The 14,092-nt window shown below is 37.6% G+C and overlaps 1 protein-coding gene and 1 pseudogene across 3 annotated transcripts in view; one reads left to right on the top strand and one right to left on the bottom strand.

The window, feature by feature from the left end:
* Nucleotides 1-14,092, top strand: part of dysf (neuronal PAS domain protein dysfusion) — a 395,946-nt gene that overhangs the window by 140,034 nt on the left and 241,820 nt on the right. The window contains exon 1 of one of the 3 annotated variants that reach the window (XM_090375457.1): nt 11,883-11,969. The exons of the other annotated variants lie outside the window; for them this stretch is intronic. The gene's annotated coding sequence lies outside the window, so the exon portion shown is untranslated. Of the gene's footprint in view, nt 1-11,882; nt 11,970-14,092 lie in introns of those variants that run through there. 3 annotated transcript variants of the gene reach the window in all.
* LOC150084717 (fructose-bisphosphate aldolase pseudogene) lies at nt 922-3,047 on the bottom strand (annotated as a pseudogene).

The following is a 14,092-nucleotide window of genomic DNA, read 5'->3' on the forward strand; positions in this document are numbered from 1 at the left end:
GTTAATCTGAAATTTTTTGTGTAAAGAATGTTTACTAGTTTCCCTATTACACTATTCGATAGTAGTACATTTCCTGAGTAATGAGCCGAAAAAGAAAATCGACCACAGAATACACGTAATTACAGACAATATATACGGAACAACATAGCCTCAGTCGCTGATGCTCCTAAAGCCCAACAACAATTTTATTGCTGCAAAAAATATCTAGTAAATAAACTTAATTTCCTTTATTTCTTGATGCACAGCCAGGATGTAGGCAATGGCTTGCAGTCAGTCAGATGCTACCTGTTTTTTTTTTTGGGGGGGGGATAGGATTTTATTTATGGCAAGTCCTGCAGAAATCTGGAGGAAATGATCTCTTTCAGCTGTTGTAGCCTGAGCTGTGTAGTTTTCAGCACATCAGTAATCCAGTGGTTCCTGATTCCATGTTAGTTAGCATACAGCCGATGGGCGATATATCACGGCTTTCTCGTTCGGTATCCGTGGGCTTCTGAAGTCTGTCATTCGCAGGGTTGTTTACAGCGTGGCTATGTCCTTGTTTAGATTCTCATAGGACCCTACCACATTTCAATTCCTTTTTTCATCTCTTGGTAGACTGATCACAGAACACGCAAGTCATGGACATAATACAAATGGGTGAACGAGGGTGTTCTCGGGTAACCCTAATATAACAATACGACCTGCTGACTCGTTTGGCTGCATCCTGAACAGTGTGAGATGGTGGGAGATAGTGCAAATAGCTTCTGAGGGGGTGGAAATCCAGAGGAATCTCAATGTAAATCTACAAGCAGCAGGGGCAAATAGAAACAATAGAATTGAGATTGCAAAGGAATTTGCAATCTCAATCTAGTTTTCAAAATGAAGATTATTGAACACATTTCACAGTAGTCATTAATGTTTATAGTGATAATACTGTACTATGCTTTAAACACATATTCAAGTAAATTCAGCATGGAAGGTTCCTGAATACAGAGTAATTTACAGGAGTTGCACAGTTAAGTTGTCCAGCCATTAAGCAGAAGACAACAATTAAACTTTCTACATATAGGTGAAATCTCTGTGTTATATTTTCAGTACCATGGTCCTTGATAAAGAGAGTTTCTTCCGCTGCAGCCCCAGTAACCGGAATACTTCCCAAGGGAGGCTTCCCCATTCGCCTAAACAGAAAAACAGTAAGTAATAGATAAAAAATGCAACTAGAATAAAGAAAGCATATGTATGACAGAAAGCAGCAGCAGAAAGTAGAAAGCAGTACAAAGCAACATGCAACAATCTAGATATCTTTAAAGTATAATATAAACATTCAGTGAATGTTCTGTTATATATCGTGTGAATATAGGTAGAAAGGGGAGGAGAGGAATGCAGGTAAAACCTTGCAGCTAATGAGATAGAGCAGAATGTTAATAAGAATAATTTCTAATAAGAATGGACGGGAACAAAATTGGACTTTTCTGCTGCTAAACTTTTGATTGCATGTAAGTACATTTGCGGCCCATGCATGTAAGTACATTTGCCTTTGCTCGCTTCAATAACTCATCTTGGCCAGCTTTCACACATTCAACCTTAGCAGACTAAGCCTTTGGAGCACTGGCCTGAAGTGCACTCCCATAACTGAATGTAAGAGCCCACGGTTTCTTCCCTGAATATTTGTTAGTGGCATCCAAATTCAATGAAACCTCTTCTTCAGACTGCCCACCAGACAGAAAGGTAATGCCTGAAACAGTTCTTTGGAGAGCAACTACAATAACTTTGGCATTATCTTCAAAACTATACTTCTTAGGACACTTCTGGCCAGCAGTCACCATATTAGGTTTCAAAAGGGTGCCTTCCAGAAAAATATGATGGTCATTCAATGCCTTATACACTGAACCCAATATTTCTTAGCTACTTTTTGGGTTATAGATTGTCATCACCATCAGGAAGAATTTCTGGTTCCACGATGGGGACAGTTCTCTTCTGCTAGCAGACAGATGCATAACGAGCCAGGACATTGGCATTTTCAAGAATGGATAATGGTGATGGATTCCTTTCACGGATCTTCAATACACAGCGCCATTTTGCAAATCTGCATCCCTCCTTATAATATTCCTAGCATCTCTTGGCTAGATCATCTAAGCCTTCTGTAGTTGATTCTTCTTCAGTAACCATAAGAGGAACAACACCTTTGTCCACTGATACCTGGAATAATATTACGACTTTGAAGAAATTTTACGAAAGGAGCACCATCATATGTTTCCTGGTATAGGGTCTCATGAAATAAAATAATACCACTGATGTACGAATCCATTTCCGTATCAGCAGTAAACGGCAACTGTCGATAGAGGCGGCAATTTTTTCTTTGTTTTCAACACCAATTCCAGTTAGACGACTACCCATGGTAGCAGTGCTTTCATCTGCAGCCAGAATTCCTTTTCTTGGAGCGACAATAACATAATATCGACTGTAGCTAGTAGCTCAGCCTAAATATTTGCAGGCAAGTAGTTGAAGTGGGCGATATCTTTTCTGAAAATCCGAGTTCAAAAGATAATCTATGCAGTCACGAATCTTGACTAACAAAATGACATCTTCACAAATATGCTTTACAGGCAATGCAAGTAATTGTGTATTCTGCAACGATTGGACACAGGGAAGAGGTCAGGTCTCTGACAGACTGCTTCTGTTTCTTCCCCTTCTCTCTAGCTTTGTAGTTTAGTTTGCTATTTGTTTGTCACAAGTAAGGAACGGCAGCATGATTTTGCCAAGTAGCTCACTGCGTACGTTCAGACTTAACTGGGTCGATATGGATGCTTCAGGATAAGATTTAGCATTGGCGTGGTCTCTCCGTCCAGCTGCGATTTTGTGCGCTCAAGGAACCTTGAGCAAGAGTTTAAGAATGTGGCAAACACGATATGGCTTTGCTTTTTCAATATATAAATAATAAGATGTTTTTACCTGACTTTTTGAGAATAACTCTTCAGAACTTTCAGGATAGATTCAGCTTTACGTAGGTCATTCGTTCGTAATAGGCGCAATGCAGAGATATCAGAAATACTACTTAAAAGCACCATGTTTTTGAGATTTCCAGTTGTGCATCAACTGCTGAGATTTTCAGCTGTGCATCATGTTTAATTGTAATTTCCGTAAATCTACTCTAACGTAAAATTCTCCTTTAAACGAGAAAATTAAATTTTTTATCGATTACTCCATGGAGTACTGGCTAGTTAACGAACTTTTCTCCATATAAATCTGGAATTGTCTTTATTTGTATCATTTGCAACTATATCAGTAACGCTATACCATAGAGGGATGAAACGCAATCCGAAAAATAAAATTTAAATATATATATATACAGTATTAGTTTTAGCGTAAACTTTAAAAAGTACATGGAATTTTTATACAATAATATCGTCCTTGGAATGCCTTCTCAGGAAAATAAGAAAGACACGTCAGTTTTCATAAATAACCTTTATCATTTCTAGATTTAATGAAAAACACAAGATATTAGAAAATGCTTAAAAAGTCTGTTATGTATACGAAAGTATCACTGATTATTACGGCATTGTTCAATTTCATTTTAAAAAAATCCAGAAAAATCTCTAAAACAGAAGTAAAAAAAAATAATAAGCAAAAAGCAACGACTTTTATGCGCGAACTGAGAAGATTTCGTTTCTGTGCAGCCGTTAGCATTGCCCATTCATTCCTCCAACCAACGCATAGCAACAAACATAATATCCTGTGCTTCCGCTATAATGTAAGCTATATGAATAGCTTACATGATATGTATGAAAAAAAAAACCCAGAAATAATAATTGCCGGATTTCTATTCGTTCGAATTTAATGAAACTTTGGTGAGCTCGATAAATCGTTCTAAGAGAGCGAAATATAAAATTTCATGAAAATCCATCCATTAAGAGCCGAGTTCCTGCGGACGAAGAACATGGTGAAGATAATAAGCGCATTTTTCATATATGCTAACGCACCTAAAAGGATAACTTTCTGCATCTTTATTTTTCTTTTTTTGTTCATCGATTATATTGTCTGAAGTTAATCCAAACAAGTCCTAATAAATATAATGGATCTTTAATGACCTGTGTATATGGGAAGGGATTGTGCAAAAAGATTTTATATAGTTTTTAAATGCAATAAGTGAAGGAAATAAATTCGTATCGGTCCCTAGAGTGGCTTCCAGATAGTCCGAGGTGAACGAGGTTAGTCCTTGGTTAACCGAGTTTTGGGATAACAGAAAATAAAAAGCACGTCCACCAGCGTAATTTTTAAATTCTTTTTATTAAACAAAAGATTGTGCAGCAATATATGTAATGTACATTATATGTACTGTGCACTAAATACAAATTTCTAAAGGTACTCGTTCATGTTCGGTTGTGATAATTTTACTTAGTTAAATTAAGAGCAAAGCATTCCGATTACACTTATAGTCCAAAAGTTCCAGAATGTCAGGATAGCCATGGTTGCTGATTTTATAATTTCAAGCACATTTGTAATTTATCATGGCATCTGAATGTTAAAACTATTGAGAGAGCTGGTATATGGATGTTTTCTTGCGTTGAGTAAATTTTGACAAATGTGTGTATATAATATATTTATTTTAACCTTGTGATTACTGATTAGTCGACACACACACGAGTAAACAATTCTGATGTTGGTGCTATTAACTGGCAAGAAATTTTCTTACTTCCAATTTATACATTGTTTTTAACAATGTATAAGTCGGAAGTAAGAAACTAATATTCTGTAAATCGGATTAAACACCCCATAAAAGAAGCTAAACAAAGTATTGTTTAGTAGGCAGATAGGACAATGCAGAACGTATGATCTGCTAACGCTGTATGTTATTTTTCTTTCGATGTGTTTCATTCGCATTATCTTTTTCACTTTTCCAGTTTTATATGATTATAATATCACCACCTGAAATCCAAAAAATTCCAAGATTTGGTGAGCATCGTTCCAAGAATCATTCCAAGATTGCCGAATTTACAATAGGAGAAGACTATGTACGACCACCCACCTCCTCATAGACAAATTAACGCGTTCACCGAATTCGCCATTCTTTTGCGAAAGTGCACTGTTCATGTCATTCATGTTTATTTCTTTTTTATCTTCCTCTTCCTATCCCGAACACTGTGCGATATGCCTCAAAAACTTTAGCAAATATAGTGTTCGAAAAGCTTAAAAAGGTTGGTGAATATCGAGCCATAGCATTTTAAGTTTTTACTGTTAATATTAGTATTAAAATGCCATAATGATACAAGGAAGCGAATTTATTTTGAATCTGACAAAAAAAAAAAAAAAAAAAAAAAATTACTCATATAATTCCGATCGCTGAAAAGAGCCTATTAATTATTTGAATTTTTCCAACCTCTCCGCGTCGATCACGCTTTGCCAGAAACTTTATTCCAACATTCCATAACACGCTGCCCGAAGGTAAACTTCATGAGATCAAGTCTGTTGTTACTATCTAAGGTTTTATATTTGTGCCCTCTCGTTCTCGTTTCGCTCACCAATGACAATATTCCTCCTTAGCTCATTTTAGCAATTTCCCTCAGTACATACATATTAATGAAATCCTTATCTCCAAAGTGGTTTAGTCAATCTCTTGACTAGACCCTTTTACTATTCTGTGCTCTGCAGAATAGTGAAGTTATTCAAAGCCATTCTTCATAGGAATGCCTTTGAATAATTACCAAGACCAAATGTTCAAAGCTTTTCCTATGAAGAACGGCTTTGAATATGTGGTCTTGGTGCTCTTCACCAGTCTGGTCGCTCTTCTTTGTTTCTCTCCATCTATTCTTATTTCAGATGCGGTCCGCAGATGTGAATACAATATTCCAAATGTAGTTGCCGCACCATCGTCATAGAGAGGGATAATCATCTCTCTCTTTTTCTATTCCTATAGTCGGGTATGTTCCTTTCTTGTCGCCTGTTTGTTAAACTTCGTATATTCCTCTCCATCTAATCTATAAACTACTCCTGGATTTTTCTTCCCCCCAAGTATATTGCATTTGGTAGTATTAAACTTGGGGGGAAGAAAAATCCAGGAGTAGTTTATAATTTTTTATTTTATTTTATTTTATTTTATTAATAACACGATACACAACAGGTAACCATTAACAGTGTATCTGAGATCAGATCAATAAACATAATAACAATAATATGAAATCCAACAGGACGATAAACATTGATATAGATTCAAACAATAAAAGCATATGTACAAAAGAGGATTGTATTAAGTTAAGTTACCGGTAAAACAAGTAATAATTAATCCGTTAGAGAATAGAAAAATAATATAACAAATAAAAAGCTACAATAATTAGATGTGAGCTAGTCACTTTGCAGTTTAAGTGAAGAGGCAAACTTGTGGATGGAGTTCATCAGTGATTGGGAGTTGTCAAAGAAGTCAATGTGAGAGTCATTTGCTGATTCTGTTCAGTGGACTGAACTTCATTAAGTCCGTGTTGGCAGAGTCAAGGCGAAACGGTGTAAGGTTCCTGACTTGTCTACAAGGAGCACTGAAGTTTATTTTACTTAGGATATCAGATGCTTCGTAAATTCCAGTGATTACTTTGGCTAGAAGGGCGATGTCAGCAGTAACTCTTCTAGTGCACAGAGGCCTCAGATGAAAGTAATCACACAGCGATTCATAATACACTGAGTGATAGAATAGAGGATTGCGGTACGTAAGGTAACGGACAAAGTTTTTTTGGACTGCTTCAATTTTGTTAGTTAAAGTCTTTGTGTGAGGATTCCAGATGGGTGAACTGAATTCAAGGATTGGCAGAACAACAGTTTTATAGAGGATAACCGCATATCTGTAGCTTTTGAACTTGTATGTGTTCCGTTTGATGAATCCCAGTGTTTTGAATGCTTTGCTGGTGATTTTAAGGACATGGGCATCGAATTTAGCACTGCTGGAAAAGAGAATCCCTAAGTCGTTAACTTGGTCACACCTTTCGATGATCACAGAGTTAATACTATACTCCGTATTCATTAGTTGTGGAGATCTGCAAGATGAGAAAGAGATTACTTTGCACTTCGAGGGGTTAGCAGATAAGCCGTTCAGAGATAGCCACAGAGAGAATTTATTGAGAGCACATTGAAGCTGTTGAGAATCGGTAGTCTCCTTCACTGCTGAGTAGATCTTAAGATCATCTGCATAGAGAGCAACTTGAACATTGGAGGTGTACATGAAGGAAGATCATTTACGAAAACAATGAAGAGAAGAGGACCTAAGGGAGAGCCTTGTGGTACTCCGCTTAGTGGTATAAAACAGTCTGAGTTCACTTGATCTATGATAACGCTCAAGGAACGATGCATAATATAGCTGCGTAGCCATGAGAGCAAAGGGTCACGGATACCATATAGCTTAAGTTTTTCCAGAAGTTGTTCGTGCGGGACTTTATCAAATGCCTTGGATATGTCTGTGTAGACTGCATCAACTTGTAGGTGGTTATCAAGAGCTTCCGAGGTGTATTGCCAGAAAGGAAGTAAATTTGTGACTACTGACTTGCCACTGCAGAAACCATGTTGATTCTGATCGATAAAAGGCTTGAAGAATTCAAGCAGTACAACCTTTTGAAGCAGTACAACCTGGTTCTCACTTGGATGAATTTATTTGACGCCTTTTTCAATATAACTGGATGTGCAGTCATGGCCCTTGGAGTTTTACGCTTTCTTAGCCTCAATAGCTTTTCAGATAGCACTTTTTTGATATCATTATTTTTGATTTGTTACTTATTTTACAACGGTTTAACTCAACTTAACTCAACTTGGTATAATGTGATTTCAATAGTAAAGATAGTTGCAAAATACTTGTTTAACTCGGCTGCCATTTCAGATGGGTTATACTACCACTTTTATCTCGCAAGGGACTCATTAAATCTACTCTTTACATTTTTCCATTTATATATATCAGTAGAATTGTTTTTCTCCATTCTTATCTCTGTTCGATTTTTTCATGCTCAAATTTTTGCTTATAGTTATCGTATGAAGCAGTGTCACACAATAGCCTGTGGCTGTCCCATGATTTTTTTTATTTCGACCAATTAGGTCTTTCGGTCCTTCTGGCATCCATCCATTTTTGGCGTCTTTCTCTTGTGCTTTTTTCCTCATCTGGAACGAATCAGCTTGTGGCCACCAGAATAAATCCATTAAATGCATTAATATCATATAGCATGTAGTAATATTAACTGTAGTTAATAGAGCTCAAGGAATAGCTGAGTCCGTTGTACACTCACTGGCCAAAAAATGCTTACCTTTATTCGGTATCGAATCGGGTCGCTCTTGTCTCTAATAACAGCAAGTGTGCGGTGCAACACGGATTCCTTAAGGTGCTTTTAGTGCGTTTTTATCTAATAGTAACCGTTCTTTCAGCGAAATATCGGTTAATATTTTGGGTATCTGCGACAAAGTTAAAGGAAGAGGACTTCGCTGCCGAATAGCTCTCTCTCCAGCATATCCCATACATTCTTAATAGAATTGTGGTCAGGTGAATGTGGAGGCTAGAGAAGATGGTGAAATCCATGTCATGTTCTCTGAACCATTCTAGTACGATGCGCTGTTGCTTTGTCATTCATGAAGTGGCCATCAGCTTCGGGATAAAATTGTAATATTGCATGGTGCAGTAGATATTGTTGTTTTTTGGTTTTTAGGAGCATTAGCAACTAAGGCCATATTGCTCGGGGAATATGCGGTGCTCATTCCCTTGACCTTTCCGCATCCTCCGTATTTAGTGGTGACGGGCTCGAACCCCGGTCTAATCAAGAAGCGTATGCTACGCACTGCTGCTCCTTCCCACCTGGCTACGGAGGCGCCTTGGTGCAATAGAGCTGATACAAAATTAAGGTACTCCCTGGGTGATATTCGACCTTCCACCGGTATCAGTGGACTCAGTCCGTGCCAACAAAACATTCCCCATACCAAGATACCATCTCCAGATGCTTGGGTTGTCTTAACAAGGCATCAGGATCCATCACTTCTTGAGGTTCTCTCCACATTCTTTGCCTGCAATTAGTGCAAACAAAGTGTATTGTGATTCGTCTGACCACTTGACTTTCTTCCATTGTTCCACTGTCCAATCACGACGTTCTCGGCACCACAGCAAGCGGATTTTCTCTGAAACAAGTCTCTTCCGAATAGGAAGGCGACTGCCAATACTCAATTTCTTCAATTTTCTGGGCTTGGTTGAATTCATTGGTTTTATTTTCTGTACGCTGGATGTCCTAGTTTTCCGCCAAGTCCTCCTTAGATTACGACGGCTGCGCTCTTGAAGTATAGTTTTTCTGCCACATTTACCCATTTGAGATGTGGGAGAACTGCTTGCTTTCCAGTTATTAAAAACCTTTGAGATAGATGCTTATTGAGAACCCAGTTATGTCTTTCGTATCTTGAATTGTGGTTCCTGCTAAATGTGCACCCACGATAAAAACTTTTTCAGTCTGTGAGATTTACGCATTTTCCCCATTCTGGATTCAGATTACTGCAGTTGAACAACCTGTGCAGTCTTTATACTCAACTAGGCAACACTTCATCACCCACGTCAATTTTCTTTGCTTATATTCGCATTTATTTGCATGTCTTCTATCTGTGACTGTCTTAATGCTATGATCCGGTGTTTTTTTTATTTGCTAGTGTGTGCAGTATCCCCTTCCAGTAAATAAAAGTTATGACCTTTCCCTTGTGATTTATTTGAATACCATCCATTTTGACACTATGATCCTCCCTGCTATCGGTTCCTGAGCTCCTGTATTTTCGATACCGCTTGGATCCTTAATGAGAACCCGGTCAAGGATATTTGGCACCCGTTGGACTTCCTCTAACATGTTGAAATGAATCGAATCATCTAGTTGATTCAAGGACCTATTCCCACTATATACTGTATGTACAAGTTTTCCAATCTATGAGAGGGAAATTAAAAGTCGCCCATAATAATGCTCTTACTTGCTCACTCATGTTGCCTGATTTTTATCGTACTTTTCGGAATCACTTGGCTTGTAACACACTCCAGTATCACCTTTCCTTTACTTCTAATTATATTACACCATACGGAATCAACATCTACCTGGACTAGATCAACCTCTGGGAACTTTGAAAGCATTTGCTTTCAACCAACACAACCCTCCCCATGCCTCTTCGCTCATTCCTGTCTATTCTGAACATACTGTACTCACCTCACCGAAATGAAATTCATTATCTCCTATCACGATATTGCACCATGCTTTAGTTATTCCTACAACGTCAGAGAACTTGAGATTCTCGTTGATTTAACGAGAAGCTCAAGTTCGCTCATTTTATTTACAACTCCTAGCAGAACTGTATAGACAGGTTGAATTTTGTATTTTTTCACTCTTTACTATCCTAATACATCCCTTTATAGCATATATTGCATTTAAAATCAGCCAGTGCATGTTTGTAACGGATATAGACGTGTGACTTGGCCTAAATGTTCTACTTCGGCAAAATTATTGAGCTCGAGATAAGTGACTTTATAATAATCATTTTCTTCACTGAGAGGAATGTTTAAATTATCTCTTGTAATTTCCATCAGAAATTAATGGCAACGCTCATTGTCAGAATTAATCCGGCTGGTTGAACAATAATTCTGTTCGGTGAAAGTAAAAAGAAAATGAGGATAAAAAAATTGGGATTTAAAATTGTAATTTGTAATGAACTGCGTCTTCGACATATACTGACTTCGTGTAGCTTCTAGTACGATACCAAGTCTGCCAAAAGTGTTATCTCTGATGGATCTTCCTCCTCGGGCTACTGTCCATCACAAAGACTAAGGGGAATAACCAGAAAAGAGACTAGTTCTTATCGCCTGCAGAAACGACCATTACTATCTGTGACTATGTAGTAGACTTGAACTATATACAAATTTGAAGTCCAGTAAGGATACTATGGTTCTTTCTCATATCACGTTTGACTAGCAAGACAAAAAGTTACCAATGACTATTTACCTGTATTTCGACCTTTTCCTGCTTTGCTATTAATATTGGCAAAGCAGGTCGAAGCGGCATTACTCGAGGAAGTTGCTGAAGGTGATGACAGTATAGCTAGATTAAAGCAAGATCGTTTGACAGACAAGACAATGGCAAGTATCTGTGCTCTATTATTTGAGTGAGACCACCTCTAGGGAATTGCCAGGAAGAAAAAGAAAGCATCGTGTTCAGTAGTACCTATATTGATTGTGTAAGGAGTTACATAAGAGTCTGAGATAATCAAAAACATAAAAAAAAAAACTTTATGATCACTCGTCTAATATACAACCGCAGGCAAGATACGGTATTCTATTTGTGTCCTTTTAATGTTCAGAAGTTCCGAATATCCCTTTTGAAAGTGAGTTTCTTAAAAAAAATTAGATAAAATAGAAATTTTAAAGCTAAAGTAACACTGTCTCATTTAAGGACGATATTTTCGGATTTTATAGATTTTGGTAACTAGCTTTTTCAAATCTCGAAACAGAAACTTAATAGAAGTAGGGTGAATAGATTTTGAAGTATAAACGTTGGAAACGCTTGCTTGTGGAGAGAAATTTTGACTTAAAACTGTAGTTCTGGAAAATAAGTTTTGAAGAAAAATTTATGAAAAGCTCTTCTGCTGCACACCTTTGTAAACATTTGTATCACAACTTTGAGCATTTGAAATGTCTCGTTCTCGTTACTGCTTGGCAGTAAACCCCCGGTATACCGTTTTCCAAGGGACAAGCCCCAAAGACTTATAAGTCTCCCCCCCCCCACTTCACAGGATTGATCATGGGAGCGGAAGAAAAGACTCTAAAAGTAGGGTTTGAGGGTTTGCTGTATTACATTGCATTTTTCTTTCTTTTGTGCCTGTACTTATGTGTGTGAAAACTTAGTGGTGGCTCTTGATTGTGTTAGACGTTGATTAGTTGGTTCCTGGATTTTCATTGTAATATTGTGTTTTCAGGCCACCCACCTAGTTCTAAATATGTCCTAGAAGACAGTAAACTTTGGGTGAGTTGACTGATACCTTTGGTTTTGCTGACAGTTGAGAGGTTGACATTATATAATTGATTCAATTTGGCGTTTATTTCGAATTCTGAAACTGTTGTGGCTTAATGGCTGCCATAGAGAAGTTTATTTCTTAACTGTCAGCAGCTTATGAATATTTTATTCTTATGTTTGTTCTTCCCAAAACTTGGGTTGGACAACAGATTTGACACTTATTGTGGACAGCAGGGTGGCTGATTGTGGTGGTGGGTTACTTTTTATGGCATTTTTTCCACCAATAGCCAGCCAATTTTATTTTATAATAATCGTCGGCTCTAGTTACACAAAAGGTATTCTTGTTATTCTTATTCTGCCATCTTGTCTTCTCCCTTCTTTCTGACAACATACCGTCGTCACGTGTCTTTTGTGGAGGGTAACCTGTAAAAGGAGGTCGCTGTTTGGGAACGTCACCTTTTACAATCGTTGACAAAATATTGTGACTCTAATGTTATTCCTTTGGTCTTTGGAAGTTGCCCAATTGTTTGATACTGCTGTGCTCTGATTGGATGTCTCTCAGTGATTACGTAATTAACTTTGTTCACAAGATGGATGCCAGTATGTATACCATAGTGTGTGTATAGTGGTGTTAAAAATATTAGGGTAACATAAATTGAGGTTTCTCTCTAGGTGACCCTAACTTTTGGAACTTGGTGTATATGTTTGCGGTAGGCCCTGAGGACCCCCACTACCAAGTTTTATGCAAATTAGATCATTAGATCAAAACTTAACATTCTGTACAAAAATGCCATTCAATTTATTTTGGGCCCTTTTGGGCTGATATTAGATACATGTTTAGCCCGTAATATCTCAACTATTATGTTGTGGAAGATAATTATAAGCAGTCAAAGTTAAGGTTATTTTGCTGCTTAAATTATATAGTTTTTGTGTTGTAAACGTTGCCATCTCATTGTTTGAAGTGTAAATATCTTCTCCGTTGCGTTGGCAGTCAGGACCTTTGAATTAGAACTGATTTGCTGACTGGCAAAGGTGGTATAATAACTCCACACTTTTTATTTTGTACATGTGGTGTTACTACTACGGAAGCTTGTCCACTGAGTTTGTGGTGAGGAGAATATTGTCTAGGTCAGAGTTGGCCAACGAGTCGATCGCGGATTTAATTTCGGTCGATCACGACGAATTTTAAATACTGTATACAGTAATCCCTCGATTTGTGCACCTTGTGCAATGAAATTTGTGAGATAGTAGATCACGGCACATTTTGAAGGAAAAAAGTAGATCGCATCACAAATTAAGTTGGCCACTCCTGGTCTAGGTCATCGTTTATATTGTGTCCACTGTGTTGCCCTTCAGGGTACTGTGTTTTCTATCTTCTTAAAATTGCATTTTGTTACATTGACTGATGACAGTGCTTCTACGGTTGAGATGCCTAAGGATCTTACTCTGGCTCCTGAATTGGAGGTTGGTGAGCCCCTGGCGGACGTTGTTAAGATGGTGGAGGACTTTCCACATCTGTGTTCGGATCATTCTTTTGTTGATGATCTTATGGTGATCTTCAAATGTATTGTCTGACTTGTCTGACTTGGACCAGACTAATTGCACTGCTGTATTAGAATTGATGTATGCATTAAAAATAATCTGCTCGACACTTTTAAGGCGGATGCTCAGGTCACGCCCTCTATAATCATTGATTCTTGTAAGATCTGGAACAACCTTGAGAGACTTGTCTTGAACTTGACAATTGAAAATGAAAAACTTAAAACCAAGGTTTTAGAGTGTGTAAGTGCCAGGACACAGTTAGAGATTAATGCGGTCAGTTATGCTTCTATGGTCGCTTCCGGCACGGGCATAAAATCAGCTGGTAATTTAATTCCTCAGGGATTAAAGAGTAAACAGTTGTAGTTGTAAGAGCTTTTGACTCTTGTGATTATAAAACTAGTGAGGAAGTTAAACTTGCGGTCTCACAAAATTTTATTTTGTGAGAGAATTAAAGTGTGTCAAAATAAAATCAGTAAGGAAGATTAGAGAAAAAGGAATTATTATCGAAACTGCCACTAGTGGTGATCCTGACAAATTAAAGAAATATAAAAAATTCTATGAACATAATCTAAATGTAGATTCTCCTAAGA

The sequence above is a fragment of the Mastigoproctus giganteus genome, chromosome 6 (genome assembly GCF_048544385.1).
Source record: "Mastigoproctus giganteus isolate SK-2022 chromosome 6, ASM4854438v1, whole genome shotgun sequence".
NCBI classification, from domain to species: domain Eukaryota; kingdom Metazoa; phylum Arthropoda; class Arachnida; order Uropygi; family Thelyphonidae; genus Mastigoproctus; species Mastigoproctus giganteus.